The sequence below is a fragment of the Pristiophorus japonicus genome, chromosome 23, assembly GCF_044704955.1.
Source record: "Pristiophorus japonicus isolate sPriJap1 chromosome 23, sPriJap1.hap1, whole genome shotgun sequence".
NCBI lineage: Eukaryota > Metazoa > Chordata > Chondrichthyes > Pristiophoridae > Pristiophorus > Pristiophorus japonicus.
The window spans coordinates 37,649,295-37,657,869 of record NC_091999.1 but is presented as its reverse complement, the minus strand read 5'-3'; positions in this window follow the sequence as shown (position 1 = coordinate 37,657,869).

The following is an 8,575-nucleotide window of genomic DNA, read 5'->3' as shown; positions in this document are numbered from 1 at the left end:
TGGAACATTTGAGATAACGGAAAGCAACTATCAAAGCCTACGTGCTAGACTCTGTTCTAGTTATGAAAAATACATTTGAGATAACGGAAAGCAGGATTTAAAGTAAATCCCAAAAAGGCACAAATTGGACAAGCTGTGGTACAGTACTTGGGACACGCAATGTCCCAAGGAACTCGGACCATGTCCAATGACAGGAGGAGGACATTAGGATTATGCCCCAACCAAAACCAGTCTGAGGGGTTTGTAAGGTACTGGGGTTCTTTAGCTATTGTAGGAATTTTGTGCCTAACCACAGCAATTGCAGAACCAATACAGTGGCAAGTGAAAAGAAAATCCGGTTGAAATGGAAAGGGTAAGACTCGAACTAAAACCTGAAATATCCAGAATGAGTTTTATCAACAGAATATAAACGTGATCATCACCGTCATTCAGATTCTACAAGGTCAAGCTACAAGGCCGCCCCATGGGGGCCCAGAAGCATTTAACCACAGCGGAGGGTACAGCAACTACGTAAAGCAGTCTCTAGGGGGCGGCATCTAAGTGTCAGGATCGTTTGTCTTGAAGCCATAAGATAAGTGTGTAAAAAATGTTACCTGAATACTGTAAACCAGGGGAATTAACCTTGGGAAATTGCGTGTTAGTTAAACCTGGAACAGAAGTAATGTTGTTATTTGACAATGTGCAGCATGAAATGTTACCTGTGAGCATAAATTAATCAGCCCTATACCTGCCAGAAAAAATTAGCCACAAGACTAAAGCGTTGTAAACACGATTGCTAGACACAATCCTGAGAATAGCTAGTGACACATCAGGAGCAAGGGCGTAACACAAGAAGCTGAGACACAAAGAAGGAGGACAGAGGAGATCTATAGCAAATGAGGTATTAACTTTACAGTGACATCTCTAGTAGATGCACCAGATATACAGGCGATCCAGGCAGGTGTAGATAGTTTGAGGGGAACAACGGAGTTACTATTCAGGAAACAGACCAGGATTGAGATACAATCTTCACAGTTAGGATCTAAAACATCCAAAAAAATGCTAGAGGGTGTATCCGTATTGGAAGGTTATGCACGAACAATTCACGAGCAAAATAAGCAGGAAATGAGAGGACGATGCCGATGACAGGAAAAGAGACACATGTCATGCCTATGGGAGATGGATGATTGGTCAGGTGAAACACAATATGGATCAGATACAAAGCGGGCGAGTTACAGGTTCAATAAATAGTACCCAGTTGACAGAAATGGCACAGCACACTGGGCCATTAGATGCATGCACTCAGAAACATAGAAAAAGGTTGCAGGAATAGGCCATTCACCCCTTCAAACCTGCAACAACATTCAATAAGATCATGGTTGATCATTCACCTCAGTACCCCTTTCCTGCTTTCGCTCCACACCCCTTGATCCCTTTACCTTAAGGGCCATATCCAACTCCCTCTTGAATATATCTAATGAACTGGCATCAACAACGTTCTGCAGAAGAGAATTCCACAGGTTAACAACTCTCTGAGTGAAGACGTTTCTCCTCATCTCGGTCCTAAATGGCTTATCCCTTGTCCTCAGACTGTGACCACTGGTTCTGGACTTCCCACAACATCGGGAACATTCTTCGTGCATCTAACCTGCCCAGTCCCATCAGAATTTTATGTTTCTAAGGACCCCTCTCATTCTTCTAAACTCCAGTGAATACAGACCCTGTCGATCCTATCTCTCCTCATAATGTCAGTCCTGCCATTCCGGAAATCAATTAGGTGAACCTTCGCTGCACTCCCTCAATAGCAAGAAAGTCCTTCCTCAGATTAGAACAAAACTGAATACCGTATTCAAGGTGAGGCCTCACCAAGGTCCAGTACATCTGCAGCAAGACTGCTCTGCTGCTATATTCAAATCCCAAAGATATGGGCCAATATGCTATTTGTCTTCTTTCTGTCTGCTGCACCTGCATGCCAACCTTCAATGACTGATGTACCATGACACCCGGATCTCGTTGCACTTCCCCTTTTCCTAATCTGCCGCCATTCAGAATATATTCTGCCTTCGTGTTTTTGCCACCAATGTGCATAACCTCACATTTATCGTTATTACACGACATCTGCCACGCAATTGCCCACTCACCTAACCTGTCCAAGTCAGCCTGCAGCCTCTTAGCATCCTCCTCACATATCACACCGCCATCCAGCATAATCTCATCTGCAAAATTGGAGATATTATACACAATTACTTCATCTAAGTCATTGGTGTATATTGTAAATTGATGGGGTCCCAGCACTGAGCCCTGTGGCACCGAACTAGTCACTGCCTGCCATTGTGAAAAGGACCCGTTTATCCCGACTCTCTCACCCAGTTCTCTATCCACATCAATACATTACCTCCAATGCCATGTGCTTTGATTTTGCACACCAAACTCTTGTGTGGGACCTTGTCAAAAGTCTTTTGTAAGTCCCACTACACCACATCCACTGGTTCTCCCTTGTCCGCTCTGCTAGTTACATCCTCACAAAATTCTAAAAAATTTGTCAAGCATGATTTCCCTTTCATAAATCCATGCTGATTTGGACCGATCCTGTTCGTGCTTTCCAAATGTGCTGCTATTTCATCTTTAATAATTGATTCCAACATTTTCCTCACCACTGATGTCAGGCTAATTGGTCTGTAATTACCCGTTTTCTCTCTCTCTCTCCTTTTTCAAAATGTGGTGTTACATTCGCTACCCTCCAGTCCATACGAACTGATCTCGAGTCGATGGACTGTTAGAAAATGATCACCAATGCATCCACTATTTCTAGGGCCACTTCCTTAAGTATTCTGAGATACAGACCATCAGGTCCAGGGGATTTATCGGCCTTTAATCCCATCAATTTTCCGAACATAATTTCCCACAAATAAGGATTTCCTTCAGTTCCTCCTTCTCACTAGCCCCTCGGTCACGTAATATTTCCAGAAGGTTATGCGTGTCTTCCTTCGTGAATGCAGAGCCAAAATATATGTTCAACTGGTCTACCATTTCTTTGTTCCCCATTATAAATTCACCTGGATCTGACTGCAAGGGACCTACGTTTGCTTTCACTGATCTTTTTCTCTTCACATATATATAGAAGTTTTTATGTTCCCAGCAAGCTTCCTCTCATACTCTATTTTCCCCCTCCGAATTAAACGCTTTGTCCTCCTCTGCTGAATTCTAAATTTCTCCCCGTCCTCAGGTTGATGCTTTTTCTGACCAATTTATATGCCTCTTCCTTGGATTTAACACTATCCTTAATTTATCTTGTTAGCCACGGTTGAGCCACCTTTCCCGTTTTATTTTTTACTCCAGACAGGGATGTCCAATTGTTGAAGTTCATCCATGAGATTTTAAATGTTTTCCATTGCTTCTGCAGTCAACCCTTTAAGTATCATTTCCCAGTCTATTCTAGCCAATTCATGTCTCATACAATCGAAGTTACCTTTCCTTAAGTTCAACACCCCAGTCTCAGAATTAATTGTTTCACTCTCCACCTTAACAAAGAATTCTACCTTATTATGGTTACTCTTCCCCAAGGGGCCTCGCACAACAAGATTGATAATTAGTCCATTCTCATTACACATCAAGCAGTCTTGGATGGCCAGCCCTCTAGATGGTTCCTCGACATATTGGTCGAGTAAACCATCCCGAATACACTCCAGCAAGTCCTCCTCCACCGTATCGCTACCAGTTTGGTTAACCCAATCTATATGTAGATTAAAGTCGACCATGATAACTTCTGTACCTATATTGCACACATCCCTACTTTCTTGTTTGATGCTGTCCCCAAACTCACTTCGATTGTTTGGTGATACACAACTCCCATTAGCGTTTTCTTCCCTTTGATATTCCGCAGCTCAAACCACACAGAATCCACGCGAATGTCCTTCCTTACTATTGCGTTAATTTCCTCTTCAACCAGCATAGCCATCCCACCTCCTTTTCCTTTCTGTCTATCCTTCCTGAATGGTGAATATCCCTGGATGTTGCGTTCCCAGCCTTCGTCACCCTGGAGCCATTTCTCCGTGATGCCAATACATCATATTCATTAATTGCTGCCTGTGCAGTTAATTTGCCCACCTTATTACGAATACTCCTCGCATCTAGGCACAGTGCCTTCAGGCTTGTTATCTTAACACACCTTGTCCCTTTAGAATTTGGCTGCAATGTGGCCCTTTTTGATTTTTGCCTTGCCTTTCTCTGCCTTCCACTTTTACTTTTCAGCCCCCATTTTACTTCCCTCTGTCTCCCTGCATAGGTTCCCATCCCACTGCCATATTAGTTCAACCCCTCCCTAACAACACGAGCAAACTCTCCCCTGTGGACATTGCTTCTGCCCAGGTGCAGAGCGTCCGGTTTTCACTGGTCCCAGCTCCCCCAGAACCGGTTCCAATGTCCCAGGAAATTGAACTCCTCCCTTCTGCACCACACATTCATCTGAGCTATCCTGCGATTCCTGCTCTGACTAGCAGGTGGCAGTGGTAGTTATCCTGTAATTGCTACCTTTGAGGTCCTATTTGTTAATTTAGCTCCCAGCTCTCTAAATTCAGCTTGTAATTCCTCAGACAGTGTCAGTCAGACTCAAACACAAACACATAAAGAGCTCTCTTAAGACAGAGGTTGAGAGGCACAGAAACATTGCATAATCCCATTTCTTTGTCAGTTGAGAATGTTATAAAGTTATCGACATGTGCAGATTCAACAGAATATATTCAGGTATAACTGAGCAGGATGGGAGGAAATCGGTTTGAATTTAAAAATTTACCAGGAGTGGGGTTCGAACCCACGCAGCTATACACCCATTGGATTTTATGTCCAACGCCTAAACTACTCGTACATCCTGGTTTTGTCAGCATTCGGATTTTGTCTCTGTGAGAATATGGGCTGCAGCTCCACTCTCACATAGACAGGTTTTCAATGAGCATTTTCAAATATTAATCGTAATATTGACACAGGGGCAACTCTCCTATTCTTTTTTGAGCAATGCTCTGGGAACTTTCACATCCACCCGAGGGTGCAGATAGAGCTTCAATTTAACATTTCATCCAAAAGTCAACAGCTTCAACAATGCAAAATTCCCCAAGTACTGCATTTGAGTGTCAGCCAAGATTATCTGCTCAAGTCTCAGGAGTGGGACTTAAACACACAAACTCCTGATTCAGTCGAGAATACCGCCACTGAACCAAAGCCGATACCAAAGTTCACAAACATATTACTTTCCTCAAGTCTTTTTAAAAAGTTCCATGACATACCAAATTCATGGTGATGATTTATACAGACAGTTACACATACACAGATATATATACATACAGATAGATAGACACAGACACGCACACACATAAGCAAAAATATTCTCGCACCAACCGACATGCACAGATGTCTTAGACATATAGAGGGATAGACAGGCTGAATCACTGTCGCAAATTTGGCTGATTTTTGCGTTTTGCTATACTTTAGTATCGTGAATATTGCAGTTTAATAAAAATGATTTAAAAAATGTATGTTTTGAAAGGTGTGGGACTTTATTCCGCCTATCTCAGGATGAGTTTTGCAGAGACCTGGTGAAGTTGTGAAATGGAATGTAAAATGCTGAGAATCGTAGTCGGCAAGATACGCCCGGCACAGGGAAAATACGATGGATTTTCTAGTCCATCGCTGTAACCTCTTGTCCACGACTACTGACTCGTTATTTCTTCAAATGTTACTCAGATAAAACTCAGTCATCCACCTCTCTGCAGCAGATGACACAGAATTCTGAAGAAATCTCCTCTTCCTGTATTTTTACTGTTCTGCATTGCACTGGAACTTTTTAAAATGAATCTATACCAAGAAACAGAAGTAAAATCCTGCATTTTGAAAAAGCTTCCTGCCCGTTGGATAATTGAAACCCTGTCGTCTGCATAACAGGCCGGGATACTAAGCACTATACCAACGAATGTGGGTTTGGTCAGAGCAGGAATCGAGCTGTGAAGAGAACTGGACTCCATGAGAAGTAGAGAGACACATTGAGAGACAGAGACAAACCGACAAACAGGGAGAGACAGACAACGAGATAGAGACAACGAGAGACAGAAAGTGTGAGACTCAGAAGGAGAGGCAGACGCGGTGAGAAAAAGACTCAAACACATACATATACCGAGATATGTGTGTGTGCTCTATAAAGAGAGAGAGGGAAAGAGTGAGACAAAGACAGTGTTAATGACAGTGACAAGGAGAGAGAGAGACAGATAGAGAGAGAGCGACAGATAGAGAGAGAGACAAAGATATAAACAAACAATGATGGAAATACTCAGCAGGTTAGAGACAGGAATTAACAGCGACAGGCAAAGAGATACAGACAGGCAGAGGCACAGACAGACAGAGATGATGGAAAAGAGAGAGACATTCACCCAGAGAGATTGAGAGAATCCCATTCGAACAGAACTGGACACCGTGAGAAAGAGACAGACACATTGAGAGACAGAGACAAACAGGGAAACAAGGAGAGACAGACAGCGAGATAGAGACAGAGAGAGACAGAAAGTTTTAGACTGAGAGGGAGGGTCAGACTGAGTGAGACAAAGACTCAAATACTTACATACACAGAGATGTGTTTGCGTGCTCCATAAAGAGAGGGAGGCAAATAGTGATGGAATGACAAGAAAAAGGCAGAGACAAAAAGGGAGACAGATGGAGAGAAAGACATATAGAGAGAGACAGAAAATGATGGAATGACTCATCAGTTTAGAGACAGGGACCAACACAGACAGATAAAGACATGGACAGAGATGGTCAGACAGAATCCCTTTGGAACAGAACTGGACACAGTGAGAAAGAGACAGAGGCAGACTTCGAGAGACAAAGACTCAAACACATACACAGCTCTCTCAGGAGAGAGAGAGAAGCAGAGACTGAGCGACACAGATACATTTCATGATCTGCTTAGAGTGTCACCGAAACATGCAAATGCAACAGATGAAAATCGGGTATCACTGAGCAGCATGGGAAGTAGTCTCTGTTTAATTAAGCAATTACCAGGCGTGGGGGTCGAACCCGCGCAGTTACAAATCCATTGGATCTAAGTCCAACACCTTAACCACTCGGCCATCCTGGTCCTGGCAGAAACGGGTTTTGTCTCTGTCAAAATTTGGGCTTCAACTCCACCCCCACAGACACACACACACAGAGAGGGTTTCAGGGAGCATTTCCGAACATTTTTCGTGATATTGACACGGGGGCAACTCTCCTATTCTTTTTCGAGTAATGCTCTGGGACCTTTCACATCCACCCGAGGGTGCAGGCGGAGCTTTAATTTCACATTTCATCCGATGGTCAACAGCTTCAACAATGCAAAATTCCCTAAGTACTGCATTTGATTGTCAGCCAAGATGATGCGCTCAAGTCTCAGGAGAGGGACTTACACACACGAGCTTCTGAATGGAGCCACTGAAAAAAGCCAATACCAAAGATCACAACCGTATTATTTTCCCCAAGTTTTTAAAAAAGTTCCAGAACATACCAAATTCTTGGTGATGATTTCCATAGACAGTTGCGCACACACAGAGACATACATACAGATAGACATACACAGACACACACACACATAAAATAACCAAAAATATACACGCATCAACATAGAAACATAGAAACATAGAAATTAGTTGCAGGAGTAGGCCGTTGGCCCTTCGAGCTGCACCACCATTCAATAAGATCATGGCTGATCATTCAACCTCAGTACCCATATCCTGCTTTCTCTCCATACCCTTTGATTCCTTGAGCCGTAAGGGCCATATCTCACTCCATCTTGAATATATCTAACGAACTGACTTCAACAACTTTCTGCGGTAGAGAATTCCACAGGTTAACCACTCTATGAGTGAAGACGTTTCTCCTCATCTCGGTCCTAAAAGGCTTACCCATTATTCTTAGACTGTGACCCTGGTTCTCCAACTCCCCAGCAACAGAAACATTCTTCCTGCCTCTCACTTGTCCAATCTCGTCAGAATTTTATATGTTTCTATGAGATCCCCTCTCATTCTTCTAATCTCCAGTGGATACCAGCAGAGTTGATCCAGTCTCTCATCATATGTCAGTCCTGCCATCCCTGGAATCAAGCTGGTGAACCCTCGCTGTGCTCCTTCAATAGCAAGAACGTCCTTCCTCAGATTTGGAGACAAAAACTAACAAAATATTTAACGTGTGGCTTCACCAAGGCCCTGTACAACTGAAGGAAGACCTCCCTGCTACTATATTCAAATCCCCTAGCTATGAAGGCGAACATGCCATTTGCCTTCTTCACCGCCTGCTGCACCTGCATGCCCACTTTCAATGACAGATGTACCATGACACACAGATCAAGATATACACAGAGTGCCTTAGACAAATAGACGGATAGACAGGCAGGGTCACTGTCGCTACTTTGGCTGGCTTTTGCGTTTTTCTGTCGAGAGTGCTGCCACTGAACCAGAGCCGATACAAAAGTTCACAACCGTATTGTTTTCCCCAAGTTTTTGAAAAAGTTCCAGGACATACCAAATTCATGGTGATGATTTCCACAGACAGTTGCACATACGCAGAGACATATATACAG